This window comes from Bos mutus, chromosome 7, assembly GCF_027580195.1.
Source record: "Bos mutus isolate GX-2022 chromosome 7, NWIPB_WYAK_1.1, whole genome shotgun sequence".
In the NCBI taxonomy this organism is placed as follows: Eukaryota; Metazoa; Chordata; class Mammalia; order Artiodactyla; family Bovidae; genus Bos; species Bos mutus.
Window position 1 is genome coordinate 74,809,101 of NC_091623.1, and position 15,118 is coordinate 74,824,218.

General features: G+C 37.6%; 1 protein-coding gene across 2 annotated transcripts in view; it reads left to right on the forward strand.

Moving 5' to 3' along the window:
* DTWD2 (DTW domain containing 2) overlaps nucleotides 1-14,918 on the forward strand; it is a 108,212-nt gene extending 93,294 nt beyond the window's left edge. For both annotated transcript variants that reach the window (XM_070374107.1, XM_005890850.3), the window contains one exon: nucleotides 1-14,918. This exon is cut by the window's left edge and continues 20,538 nt beyond it. The gene's annotated coding sequence lies outside the window, so the exon portion shown is untranslated.
* Nucleotides 14,919-15,118: the final 200 nt, after the last annotated feature.

Below are 15,118 nucleotides of genomic sequence, written 5' to 3' on the forward strand. Positions count from 1 at the left end.
TCAGGTGACTACTCTTTGAGGGCCAAATCAGGTCTTCCACTTATTTTTGAAAGGCTCTGAAATTGAGAACGGCTTTTATATTTTAAATGGTTGAAAAAAAAAAATCAAAGGAAGAATAATGTTTAGTAACAGGTCAAAATTGTATAAAGTCTAAATTTCAGTGTCCACAACTGCATTTTTATTGGCTCATAGCTGCTTTCATTTATTTACATATTATCTGTGGCTGCTATCACACATTAGTGGGAATGAATACTTGCTGTAGAGACTGAATGGTTGGTTAAGCCTAAAATATTAACTATCTGGTCCCTTACTGAAGTTGGCCAATCCCTGACTTAAAGCATGGAATTCAGGAAGAACACCATGATGTTCTTCTCAAGATCTGGGCATCAGTGATGGTTTTAGAAAAGGCAGAGGAACCAGAGATCAAATTGCCAACATCCTCTGGATCATAGAAAAAGCAAGAGAGTTCCAGAAAAACATCTATTTCTGCTTTATTGACTATGCCAAAGCCTTTGGCTGTGTGGATCACAATAAACTGTGGAAAATTCTGAAAGAGATGGGAATACCAGACCACCTGACCTGCCTCTTCAGAAATGTGTATGCAGGTCAGGAAGCAACAGTTAGAACTGGACATGGAACAACAGACTGGTTCCAAATAGGAAAAGGAGTTCGTCAAGGCTGTATACTGTCACCCTGTTTATTTAACTTATATGCAGAGTACATCATGAGAAACGCTGGACTGGAAGAAACACAAACTGGAATCAAGATTGCCAGGAGAAATATCAATAACCTCAGATATGCAGATGACACCACCCTTATGGCAGAAAGTGAAGAGGAACTCAAAAGCCTCTTGATGAAAGTGAAAGAAGAGAGTGAAAAAGTTGGCTTAAAGCTCAACATTCAGAAAACGAAGATCATGGCATCTGGTCCCATCACTTCATGGGAAATAGATGGAGAAACAGTGAAAACAGTGTCAGACTTTATTTTTCTGGGCTCCAAAATCACTACAGATGGTGACTGGAGCCATGAAATTAAAAGACGCTTACTCCTTGGAAGGAAAGTTATGACCAACCTAGATAGCATATTCAAAAGCAGAGACATTACTTTGCCAACAAAGGTTTGTCTAGTCAAGGCTATGGTTTTTCCTGTGGTCATGTATGGATGTGAGAGTTGGACTGTGAAAAAGGCTGAGCACCGAAGAATTGATGCTTTTGACCTGTGGTGTTGGAGAAGACTCTTGAGAGTCCCTTGGACTGCAAGGAGATCCAACCAGTCCATTCTGAAGATCAGCCCTAGAATTTCTTTGGAAGGAATGATGCTAAAGCTGAAACTCCAGTACTTTGGCCACCTCATGCAAAGAGTTGACTCATTGGAAAAGACTCTGATGCTGGGAGGGATTGGGGGCAGGAGGAGAAGGGGACGACAGAGGATGAGATGGCTGGATGGCATCACTGACTGGATGGATGTGAGTCTCAGTGAACTCCGAGAGTTGGTGATGGACAGGGAGGCCTGGCATGCTGTGATTCATGGGGTCGCAAAGAGTCAGACTCAACTGAGCAAATGATCTGATCTGATCTGACATAAAATCACCTGTGACAATTGTAAAAATGCAGATTCCTGGGTTCCAATGACACTTTCTACTAAATAGAAACTCATGGAGCCAAGTAGCCTGTGGATTTTGCATTTTAACTAGTGCTCATTCGGGTAGTTTTTCCAACCAGTATGGAACCAGAATCTTTGCATTGAGTAGATAAAGGGAACTGAGCTTCTGGATGCCTAGAACTGACACAGGGTATATAGGCTTCCTGGTTTTACATGACATGTTCATAGATTATCTAAGATAGGCTGGAGCATTCTCTTGGAATTCTACTTTTTTCCTGTGACCTCTTCTCATTTGCAGAGCTCCTAGGAAGCCTTGTTATTGAAATAAGGTCTTAGTTGTCTTACTGTATAAAGTGATAGTATGCAGAGTGGAATGTGTATACTGTCTGTAATCTTCTCACTTCCAGGAATAAAATATTAAAATTGTTAATTTCCCTTTGTAACTTATTTATTTTCTTTGTGAATGAAATAGTGAATAAAACTTAACCATTTGAAAGTTTATAACAGAAAAATGGTGTTTCCCAGTTACACTCATTGCTACCCTCATTCCTTCTCCCCAGAGGCTATTTTCTTTGCCACTTGTTTATATTTCTAAGTAGTATACCCATATTACTATTTCTTGATTTTTCTATTGTAAACATTACCTGTTGTTTTCTGTTATGAAAGATGAGGATTTTGTTCTGTATTCTGCTTACTCATACTCTTGCTTACTGCCATTGCCTCAGTATGTTTATGTAAAATTTTTGTTTAACAATCAGTGGTTACATTATTATGGTAATAGATTGATTGTTTCCTAGATCTACTGCATAGCTATTGTCCTTTGACTTTCCTTCACCATCTTGGAATTCCTTTGTCTCTTTTCTTTGTTGATTTCTTACTTTATTCGCATGTTTTTTTTATTGCTTTTCTCCTCATTTTGGTGGATCCCATTCTCCAATGGCTTCCTGATAGAAGGTATGTGGGAGATAAACTTTTCAAGAATTTGCTTGTCTGAAATGCCTTGTTTGATAATTTTGATGAAGATAGTGTTGGAGTTCAGAATTTTTTTTTCTTCATAAGACGTTATTTCCTCTACTTCCAGTTTCCAAGATTGCCATCAAGTTCAATGTCATGTTGATTCCTGATGCTTTATTGTTTTCTGGGAACTTTTATAAAGGTTTCTTTTTCATCCAGTGATCTGAAATTTCACAATTATATGTCTGATTGTAGATATTTGTTCTTTTATTGTGTGGAGTACTTGGTTAATTTCAACCTAGGCACTCATATCCTTCAGTTCTGAAAACTTTATTCTTGTATTATTTTTATTTTAGTTCCCTCTTTTTTCTCTATTCTCTCTTTCTAGAATTCTTATTAATTAGATATGGGAACTTCCGTATTTATCTTAATTTTTTCATTTCTCTCTTGTTTTCCATCTATTTTGCAGTCCTGTTGTTCAGTCATGTCTGACTATTTGTGACCTCATGAACTGCAGCATGCAGGCTTCCCTGTCCTTCACTATCTCCCACAGTTTGCTCGAACTCGTATCCATCAAGTCAGTGATGCCATCCAACATCTCATCCTCTGTCTTCCCCTTCTCCTCTTGCCCTCAGTTTTTCCTAGAATCAGGGTCTTTTCCAGTGAGTCAGATCTTCTCATCAGATGACCAAAGTATTGGAGCTTCAGCTTAAGCATCGGTCCTTGCAATGAATAGTCAGGGTTAATTTCCTTTAGGATTGACTTGATTTTCTTGCTGTCCAAATGACTTTCAAGAGTCTTCTGCAATACCACAGTTCAAAAGCATAAATTCAACATTAAAAAAACTAAGTTGATGGCACCCCATCCCATCACTTTATGGCAAATAGATGGGGGAAAAGTAGAAACAGTGACAAATTTTATTTTCTTGGGCTCCAAAATCACTGCAGATGGTGACTGCAGCCACAAAATTAAAAGACACTTCTACTTGGAAGAAAAGCTATGACAAACCTGGACAGCGTATTAAAAAGCAGAGATATCACTTTGCTGACAAAAATCCCTGTAATCAAAGCTATGGTTTCTCTAGTAGTCACATATGGATGTGAGGGTTGGACCATAAAGAAGGCTGAGTGCTGAAGAATTGCTGCTTTTTAGTCCTACTTTCTGGTATATTTTATCACCCTTGTCTCCCAATCCATATATTAAACTTTTTTTGGCTAACATTTTTATTTCCAAGAGGTCTTTCTTTCTCTGTGTTATTCTTTGGTTATATTAATAACACATTATTCTTTTTTCACAGTTATAGTATCTTCTAGTAGAGCTCTAGTTATAGTTTGCCGTTGTTGTTTTAATCTGTGCTGTATTTCTTCTGAGTGCCTTTTTTTTTTTCTCCTCTGTTAGTTTTGATCTCTGTTTTTCATGTCAGAGACCTTCCTCAAGTTTCTGATGATCTTTGGCCCTTTGTTCATATTAACAAATGAGACATAAAAAGCTTAATGATGAAATTTCTGTATGTACAATTGAGGGTTATCTATTGGGGAGCTTCATAATAGGATAGAAAGGCAATGAGCAGGTTTTTCACTTTGGTATAGCCAAATAATGTAGCTATTCACTTAGCAGTTCCATTTCCTCAGAGGAATTTTTAGTTTCATGCATGGATGGAATAAATGTGGCTTCTAGCATGCCAGTAGCTGAGAAACGCAAGGCGGGGCTGGAGGTCTCATCTTTCTGTATGCAGAATTTAACTTGATCATTCTCAGTACAGTGCCTCACTCAACCATGCAAAGCTTTCTAGAAAGTAAACTTACTGTTTTTTGCCAGAATGTGTAGCTTGGGGTGAGGGGTAAGAGAATTCATTCAGCTGCATAAAACAGAGATGGGATCTTCCAACGAATCCTCAAAACTTCTAGACAGTACCTCTAGTTTCTGAGTCCTTCTAGGAGAAATCTGTATTGTGAGTTGAGCTTTCTAGTCACTTTACTTCTCTCAGACCCCTGCTCCTGCCCCCATTACTTGCAAGATTGCAATTTTCTGTTATCTCTAATAAATCTTTTACTGTCACTTTTGTGGGGTTGGGACAAAGTAGTGATAAATGTGTGAATGTAATATACTGTGTTTAATGGGTCAAGTAGAATTCTTTATTTTTCTAAATTATCTAATAAAAATTCATATTGATGTATGTATTTTAATAATTTGGTAGTAAAGAAACACATGCATGTAATTTGTACACACATATTTGAAGGTGTGCTCAAAATATTACTGCTGGAAGGTATTGGATAAGAAACACATTAGAAAATACTAATTTTAAAGATATATAGTTAAATTTTTGAAAACTATTTGAATATTAAGATAGAAGTTGAACAGGATTTCTTAAGTCAGAAATACTAAAAAATTTGCAAGAGAAAAACATAATAAAGCTTGGTTGTATTGCTTTGTATGCACATAAAAGCAAGTATACTAGTTTCCATAGCTTTTTAGAAGATATCATTGGGTGGAAAATTTAAGAATCATAGTTAGCCCTATTTATGAGAGAATTTTCTTATAATTAGAACTATTCAAAAATGAAATTTGCTACTTTAAGATTTTATTTTTACCTTAATAATCTGTGTTTTTCACCTCTTTTCTTTCATCATGCACATTTATGTCAAGTTTCCAGAGCTATTGTACAAGAGGTTTTGCTTTTTGGTGATTTACTAGGCTAGAAAAGCTTTAAAGTTCTCCTAGGTCTGATCTATTATTTATAAAAATCAGATCTAAAGTTGTAAAACACTATATTAGGGTCAGTTTAAGTAAGCAACACAGAATGCAGAGTACTACTTAACATGTATAGTGTATTTTGTAGTTATAACTTCATCTTTGCTATTAATATTTGTGGCTAAAGGTTTATCTGATTAGTATGACTTACAGAAGGTGTTCCTCGATAGGGCTTCTGCACAGCTCCTTGACAGTTTGAAAGAAAGGCCTTGTCTTGATGGGAGACATCCATCCATTCCACTGGGCTATCTTTCATGTGGAATGAAAGTAATTAGATGTCTGGCTTTAGTAGTAGAGTATTAGGTCTTATCTTGAGGACACCCAAGGTTTATGTGATACCCAGGCATCAGTCAATTAGACTAAGAGGAAAAAAAAAAAAAGTCAATTTTATGAGTCTATCTACATGAGTCAGGCATTTGATTATCCTGAGAAAACAGGGGTCTGGCTCCTTTCAGTGAAGCTTTCCTTCTGCAATCGATTAACTGCTGACTCTAGTTCTATTGACCTTCACTAATTTTGTTGCCTGGTCTGTCATTCCTTATCTGGAGTGAGAGGGAGGCTCCTCTGTAAATATCAACTGTTGAGGTTAAGGGAGGCACCGTCTATTCTGGGATGGATCTTCATAGTGTGTGGCTGTGTGGAGGGCTGTTCTTGAGCTTCCACCTAACACATTTTCTAATACCAAGTTTTAAGTTCCTGCTCTCTCTTTTATATATAAAGCAGTTGTTGGTCAGCCATCATCAGTATAGATATTTACAAACTAGAATTTGACTTTGTTTTTACTTCTTTTATTTTTATATTATTAGTTACATTAATAACTAATATATTATTAATATATTAATTGTTTATATTCTAACTAATGTAAAATCCTGCCTTCATATGGAAATGGAGTTTAGAGACTCAATAAATTATTTCTTCCTAGCTAAAGATTAGCTGGTGGTATTTCATTTTACTCTGTTTCTTTTTATCAAAAAAATGTAGTGGCTTGTTTAAAACAACAAACTTGACCTATTTATTTAATTAGAATAAATAATTGGAACACTCACAGTGTTCTAGTGCTGCTGGTTTCATGTTATTTGTTGGATATTATTTGCATCTCTGTATTTCCTAAATTGTCTAAAATTTGTTGGGTTGAGTCATATCAGATTTCTGTAATTTTAAGACAAAGTTTCTGAAGTCTAGCTGAATTATAAGTTAGCTATTAGACACAGAATGAGGAATTCACTGGGATAGACTTCTTTCTGACTGAGCTGTCTCTCCAGAGTGGCATACGATTCATTACTGCTGAATACTTCTTCCCTTATCACCTTAAGTCAAACTTAAATGTGACATTTATAAACTGTGATGCATTTAGATCCAAAGAAGTTGGACATTCTAGAAAGGCAGGGCAGTGTAGGCTTAAGAGTACAAATTTGCTTCTGTTTTGACTGTCCCACATAATATGTGTAAAATGGAGCTACTACGAATTTAGTTCTCATCTGAGCCTGAAGAACTTTGTCCTTTGCTTCTCTCCAACACGTAGCTGTAGTTTTATTGAATGAAGTCATATGAAGGTACCTGAGCATCCTGTTTTATTTCTCATTTCTACACCATCACTATTTCCTTTATCCATTATTATCTTTTTCTTTGTAGTTGGCATGGCGATTTTTCAAGACAAAGTTGATGTACTTTGATGTAGTTTTTTGCTTTGAAACTTCTGATGATCCAAAATAGGGTAGATAACTCCTTCCTTTATGCCACTCCCTACCAAGTACTACAACCTTTGTTACACTGTGTGGTTATTTTATTAACATGCAAGTCTCTCTTAAGACTCTGCACTCCAAGTGCTCAATAAATGTTGAATGAATGCTATTTATTATGTCTAGAATGTGTTGCATCAGTTGTCAATTGCTGTATAAATCCCTAGATTTATGGGTGAAAGCAACTCTGATTTGTCTGCACGGTTTTTCTGTTGACCTCACTTGATCTCACTGATGTGACTGTGGTCTGCTGGCAGTTTGACTGGGGATCAGAGGGTCTTATATAGCCTTATTCATGTGTCTGGCGCCTCAGTTGGAACAGTTGGAGTGACCAATCCTCTCTCTCTTTGTGATCTTTCATCTGTGCTCCTTCACATGATGGTGGGCTAGTCCTAAAGAATGGGTGCTTCTAAAGCCTCCATGATGTCATATTTGCTGGTATTCCCTTGACCAAATCAGGTCACGTGGTCAAGCTCAGAGTCAGTGTGGGAAAGGACTATACAGGAGCCTGGATGCCAGAACACATGGTTCATTGGGGGCCACTAATGTAATAATTCAGGATGTTTACTTATCTCCATGGTCTAGCTTTTAAAGAACTTTGTTCAAAACTCCCTTTTTCTCCTCTAAAAAGCCTTCCATGTTTCCCCTAAAGATTTTTTAATGTGTTTCTATTGCTCATAGTCCTCAATTATCTCACCTGGAAGCAGCAGTGAGGTGTTCATCCAGAACTTGGAGAATGCATTCATTTTTACTTCAGCTTACTCCAGAAAAATTTAAGGCAATTTGGAAATAGAGGGTGTAGGGTCACCTTGGAAACTTTAACTGTATAGCATATAAGATTTAGTACTATATGTACTATAAGATTTAGTACATATTGATTCAAAATTCAAGTCAGTCTTTACTGAAGGTATCAATATATCTAAAAGAAATATGTTGTTTTTTCAAATTTCAGTTTTGAAAAGATAAAAGCAAAACCCTGGATACTCTGTGTTGCTAAGCGCTTAGGAAGAAGGGCACTCTTGGGTGCCGTGGGATTGGAATTGGAATTGTTCTCTAAAGCCATTTGGTAATCTGTATTGAGACCTTAAAAAGTTCATTTTTTGTCAGATCCAGTGATTCTACTTCTAGAAAGTTACTCTAAGGGAATAATCAGGACAGTTTTGTGCAAAGATGTTTATTGATTCATTATTTATGCAGAGAAAAGGGAAAAAAATCCAAATTGGGAAATGATGATGTTTTTCAACAATGAATGATGATTGTTCCATGAAACAGTTCTGTAGTGGAATATTATGCCATCGATAAGAAGTGGTCTATAGGAAGAAATTGCTGTGACTTTGGAAATTACTCACAATTTAAAATGTAAGTGATTCAAAGGTATATAGAGGATTAATTCATTCTGTAAAACCCTGAATATGTGTGTATGTTCAGTGATCACAAATGTATTAACACACTTTGTTTGGCACTAGGGCTTTTTTGTAAAGGAGAAAGACAGTCACTCCCCTCACTCTGCTTACAGATTTGTGGAAAAATAGATGCTGAAAGGCTTTGATGCTGAGGAGGTAATAGCTATATTTACACTGGAAATGGAAAGACTAAGAAGAAAAAGGAGGAAGCCAGAGAGCTTGTTGGTTTGAAAAGACTGAGTGAGTTTTGAAGGGATTAAATATATTTTGGGGGTGGGAAAGAATTATAGGTGTGAAATATTAATAGAGAATAAATCAAATGAGGTAAAAAGATTTTTAAGAATTTCTAGTAAATATATTCCTGCTTTTTCTTTTCCTTTTTTTAAAATAAGGGACTTTTGCAAGTATTTAAGTTACTTTTCAGTTATTTTAGATGCTGAACTGAAATATCTTTAGATATGACACCACACTGACAAGGAACATTCCAGAGCCCCCTGCTTACCATGGGATACATATACCTGCGGGGTTCCTGGGTGGCGCTAGTGGTAGAGAAACCACTTACCAACACAGGAGATGTAAAGAGACGTGTGTTTACTCCTTGAAGAGGATCCCCTGGCGGAGAGCATGGCAACCCATTCCAGTATTCTTGCCTGGAGAATCCCGTGGGACAGAGGATCCTGGCGGGCTACAGTCCACAGGATAACAGAGAGTTGGACATGACTAAAGTGATTCAGCATGCACACATGCATGTACATATATACATACATCTCTCTCTGCAAATGTAATAAATGTTGGGGGGAAATGCATTCCACTATCTAGGATTACAGGTAATTTAAATGTTCTTAATTTTTTTTTGCAGTTATAAAAGTATATACATACATTAAAATTAGATATACTTAAAAAATGAGTTAATGAGGGAGTAGGCTGGTCAGCAGGGAAAGCATGCCATTGTCTTGGCCAGGAGTAGGGTGACTGTCATCTTAATGATTCAGGTATTCTCAGCAGGTTTCACTAGTGTGGAGATGGATTCTTCATGGTGTCATAGCCTGAAGTCATCAAATGTGTGTTGCATTTAAGTCATTGCCCTAGTTTTGACTCTGTAGTTAGCTATATATTTTTTTTGAGTATAAGCAAGGTTGAGAATGTGTAGGAAGATCTGTCTTCAGAAGCAGAGTGAACATGTTGTGTCATCACAAGCCCTCTGTCCCTAATCCTCATAACAATACATGTTTCATTATAAACTGGGTGCATGCTGAGTCATTTCAGTCATGTCTGACTCTTTGCAACCCCATGGACTGTAGCCTGCCAGGCTCCTCTGTCCATAGGATTTTCCAGGCAGGAAAACCGGAGTGGGGTGCTTTCTCTGTTCATTATCAACTCATTAGTTAGAATTCCAGGTTATGCATTAAAGTTGGTAAGCTCAGTTAATATAAGTTAATGTTACAGAGACAGATTCATGCTCAGTGTGCTGACAAAATCAGATGTTTGAGCTTTCTAGGAAGCAGGCTAGGCCTTGGACATGGAAATTTACCAAGGTAAGTCCAGCCTGAGAAGCTTCTTGGCAGTGTGCCATGTGACCTGTTCTGTTAACACTTGCACCTGAATATATGTTCATTTTCCTTACTATTCAACATTATTTACTTAAACTTTATAGAACCCTGTCTATTTTCTTGTTTTTCTTACCAGAGGGAAGAACCTTTGAAAGCAGATAGTTCTTTTTTATTTTTTAGCATGTAGCACATTACTGGGCATAAAGCATGTATTTAATATTTATTGGAAAAAAACAAATATATTAATTGAGGTTAATTGCTACACATATTTAACCATATGTACAAGGGAAAATATAGATAGATCTTGGAACATCCTTTTTTGGATTATTTATACTTATGTTAATCTAATAATCAAATAAATACATTTATAAACTATTATTCTATCTTCTCATCCCCTGTACAGCTCTCTGGGTGAGCACTGCTGTAGTGTTATTAGAAGTGGGTGATGTTTACGGTGATCTCTGTTCTGATGTAGTATCATTTGTAAGAAATGACAGGACTGGGTGGATGTAGCTAAGTGTAGCTAAGGTAAGAAATCAGTCTATCGGCTTTAAGTCTGTTCCCATGACATTTTCTTTTGTTGTTTTAAAAGTCTACTCTTCCATAAAAAAATATGTAAAATGAATGCATCAAGAGCTCAAGAATGAGGAGAGTGTTGTCATTTTCGCCCCCTTTTCAATAAAACTGATTAAAACAGATGGAGGAGAAAGGTAAATACTTGTGATCTCCTTTCAGTCGGCCTCTGTTGAACTCACTTGGCATGAAATAAGGCCTGCCTGCAGAGAAGGGTCCTTCAGGAGACCCCTCAGGTTTCTCCTTCATCCAACGGGATTTCTTTTTTACTCTGAGTAACGCTTTTGTGCTCTCGGGAGGAAAACAGCTAACAAGGTTAGATGTGAACAATGGGCTCCACATGTATCGTGCAAATTTCTCAAATTTCATTTGTACAAAACTGCTCTATGACATTTCCTCCACTCCAGCTATGGTCTGTACCTCTGGGGAATGTGGGCACTGTGGCTAGGTCAGCCCTACAATGAAGCTGCTTTCTTGGTCTCAATAGGCACTTTATCCCCATTCAAAAAGAAACACTTTGAAGGCTCGCTCTCTCTCCATCTCAGGGCATGTGAACAATGCTGTGCAGAGAGAAAGAGCCAGCTTCAGTTGAGCCCAAGGGAATCAGGCTAACCTTGCTGAGGCATCTTAGAACTGGCTCTAAGGCTGATTGGGGGACACAGGACATGTTTGAAATACCTTTGACTGTTTTACTCATGGGTAGGGTTTTTTTTTTTTTTTTGCATGTTTTAGATTGGAGCCCTATGCTAAGTCACTTCAGTTGTGTCCGACTCTGCGACTCCATAGACGGCAGCCCACCAGGCTCCCCTGTCCCTGGGATTCTCCAGGCAAGAACACTGGAGTGGGCTGCCATTTCCTTCTCCAATGCATGAAAGTGAAAGTGAAGTCGCTCAGTCGTGTCCGACTCCCAGCGACCCCATGGACCGCAGCCCAACAGGCTCCTCCGTCCACGGGACTCTCCAAGCAAGAGCACTGAAGTGGGGTGCCATTGCCTTATTCCCCTTTAAACTGTTTCTATGTATTTTATGTACAATATTATATAGGCCAAATATAATAATTATCTTTTTTTTTTTTTTTATTTTTTTTTTTTTCTAATTTTATTTTATTTTTAATCTTTACATAATTGTATTAGTTTTGCCAAATATCAAAATGAATCCGCCACAGGTATACATGTGTTCCCCATCCCGAACCCTCCTCTTTTAAAAAAATATAGGATAATTACAATATTTTGATGATTTTTTGCCATACATCAACTTGAATCAGTCATAGGTATACATATGTATGTCCCCTCCCTCTTGTACCTGCCTCCCGTTGCAGCACTATAGTAGCTAGGACCTGGAAGCAACCTAGGTGTCCATTGATAGATGAAGGGATAAGGAAGTAGCGGTACACATACACAATGGAATGTTACTCAGCTATAAAAAGAAACACATTTGAGTCAGTTCTAATGAGGTGGATGAACCTAGAGCCTATTATATAATAATTATCTTTGAGAATAATCCTCAAGAGGAATTTTTGAATTATCTACCATTTCAAGCCCATTGTTTTTCAGCTTTTGCAATTTTCAGGGAAAGTTTTTGTTCTAGAGGAAACGTTTTGTAGTAGATTTCAGTGGAAAAAAAAAAAAAGAAAAATTTAAGAAAAAATTACAGGTTAGTGAGAAAAAAATTAACGAAAATTTGGTGAAATAAATAATCCTGATTTGAGGGTTATAAGAAAGCAAGAAGAAACATTCCACTCTGTTAGATTAAAGATGCAAAAGTCAAGAGTCCTGTGAGCAGGTAGAATTTGTGATTCCTGAGGTTTAGCAAAAGAGGAAAATAGAATCTAGAGGGAAAAGTATTAACGATGCATGGTTGTATTGGCTCTGTAAACATACATTTCCATAGGGTAGCATCTCATTTGTATGAAATCATGCTAGCCAGTGACTTTGGTGGTTATTTGGAGAAGGAAACGGCAACCCACTCCAGCATTCATGCCTGGGAAACCCCATGGACCAAGGAGCCCGGTGGGCTACAATCCATGGGGTCGCAAAGAGTCGGACACCACTGAGAGACTTCTGTGTGTGTTGGTGGTTATTAATAGGAAACCAACACAAATGGGCTTATGCAAAAGGAGAATTTAATGGCCATCAGAAGTGAAAGGTAGTAAGGGCTGTATGATGAAGGGACTCAGATGGTATGACCAGAGCTCTACTTCTCTCCGTCTCTCCATTTCTTCTTCCTTCAGATTGTCTACCCTGCATGGGCAGCAGCGTTGCTGCACCTGTTTCAGCCTCAGCGCTTCATTACCCACTGCCTCTTTTCCACTTGATCCTGAAAACTTTTTAGATTCACTCTGATTGAACTGGTTTATATCACATGCCCATCCTCTTCCCAATCATGAATATGATTTAGAGAAATTCTATGCGTTGATTGCCTTAGGTCTGGGTGGTTGACTTCCTCTGGGGCTTGGGGAGCCCTGAGCTGTCCAGTAGCTTGAAAGAGAGCAAGGGGTGAGCTCTGAAAATTAAGGGCATAAGAAAGTATAATGAAAGCTGGAAAGGCAATGATAAATGTCTGTCATATCTACCAAAATCTTATTTTAAAACATGTAATTTTCTTACCTTCTTCAATAGTTTATTGTATAATTATGGCTGATTCGTGTTGTTGTATGGCAGAAACCAACACAACATGGTAAAAATTAAAAAACAAAAAAATAATTTAAAAAATGAAAAAAGAAATAAAATTTTGTGAAAGCCCTACCTAGGTAAATAAAATTTACTATTTTTAGTAATTGATAAGTTTTTCAAATTTCTATGCTGACTTGTGTGAAGGCAATCATATTTAATATCTTCACATAGGCTTTTTAAAAATGTTTATTGAGAAGGCATGGGCTAAATAGGAATTTGTATCTTTTATATCCTGTCTCTTCTATCTTAGTCATAGAAGTATGCAGTGAACCTCTAACAAATTGCACTTCCTGGGTGGGGTGGAATGTGCTCTTCTCAGATAGACTGTGGATTATCCTCTACAGGAGTAATACCTGTGGGACAGTAACTAAGTAAGGATCAGATCTAGGAAGGTGAATTGGAAGGAGAAGACCCTATCCAGTGGCTCTGGCCACCTGAGTTAGCCAGGAGCCTCCAGACTCTCACACTCTACCTCTTGACTTTAGAAGTGAGCAGCTGTCACAGGTAGGTCAGCTTGGTGAATCTGTAATCTGTTTTCTGTAGGCTGTTTTTGTATAATGTTCCTTCTACAACATATCTTTCTTTCTTCATGTTTTATGAAAGATACTTGAGTCCTATTCATGTCTGAATTTATGTAAACATTAAGTCTGTCCACATTTTTTCCCCTACCACAATACCTTATCAGTGATTACCTGCCTCTCATTAGTCCAAGAGGCTTCCCTGATAGCTTAATTGGTAAAGAATCCACCTGCAATGCGGGAGACCTGGATTTGATCCCTTGGTTGGGAAGATCCCCTGGAAAAGGGACAGGCTACCTACTCCAGTATTCTGGCCTGGAGAATTCCATGGACTGTATAGTCCATGGGGTCACAAAAAGTCAGACACAACTGAGCAACTTTCACTTTCATCAGTCCAAGACTTGAGGATTCAGTGGCTATGTAATCTTTATTAACTCTGCTATGCCTAGGGATATGTTTAAGATATGAAGTAATTTCAGTTATTAGAAGAAACACCAATAAGATGCAGATTATATAGATTGTAAAGCTTAATTGAAGGCTAGTATTCTTAAAACTTAATCCTATTCCATATTTTCTTAATAACTTTTCTTTAATTGTAAACTTTAACATTCCAATGCCCTCATGGATTTCTAGACAACTGAAGCTCTTTCTGTGCAGATGACCCCAGGCTGTTGAGCTTTCTTAATTTTGGTATTTCTCTGTTTCTAATAGCTGTCACTTCAGAGAACTGTCAGTGTAACTGGTTTTAGGACACCACTGGGCTTCCATCTTATTTTCTAAGATAAGGAGAACTGAATCAGCTTGCATGTCACATATAATTCAAGTGCATGCATTTAATGCACTTATTTTGGAGTATTGAGTTTGGTTTTCTGAGTGTCATCCTTCTCTCTCTTCTAGTATTTTCTGGGTTCTGGGTGTGAAAAAAAATGGCAAGGAGAAATTGGATCTTTGCATCTTGCCAATGACAGATGTCTAGTTTTTACAGTGATGGACCTAGGTTAAAACTAATTTTAGCAACTTCATGCTTTATAAATGACCAAATGGTTTTCTTTCAGTTATTCTGTTAATAATAATATTTTCAAATTATGGAAGAAACTCAATGAATGTATGTTGGTTTTGCTGTTGGCATAGAGATGTGAAATAAAGCAGTAACAAGTGGGCCTGGCTTTTTGCTGAACTATGATATGAGGGCCTCAGGGACCCTCACACATCCCCTCTTTTGCTCTTTTCCTGTTTCCTGGGCCCCATTCTCCACCTGTTTTTGCTTCCAGATATGCAGGGCTCTCAGGCTACTCGGCAGTCAGGGTTTGTCCCTGCCCACCAAGGTCTTCCAGCTCCAGGCAGTGCATTGTGCCCT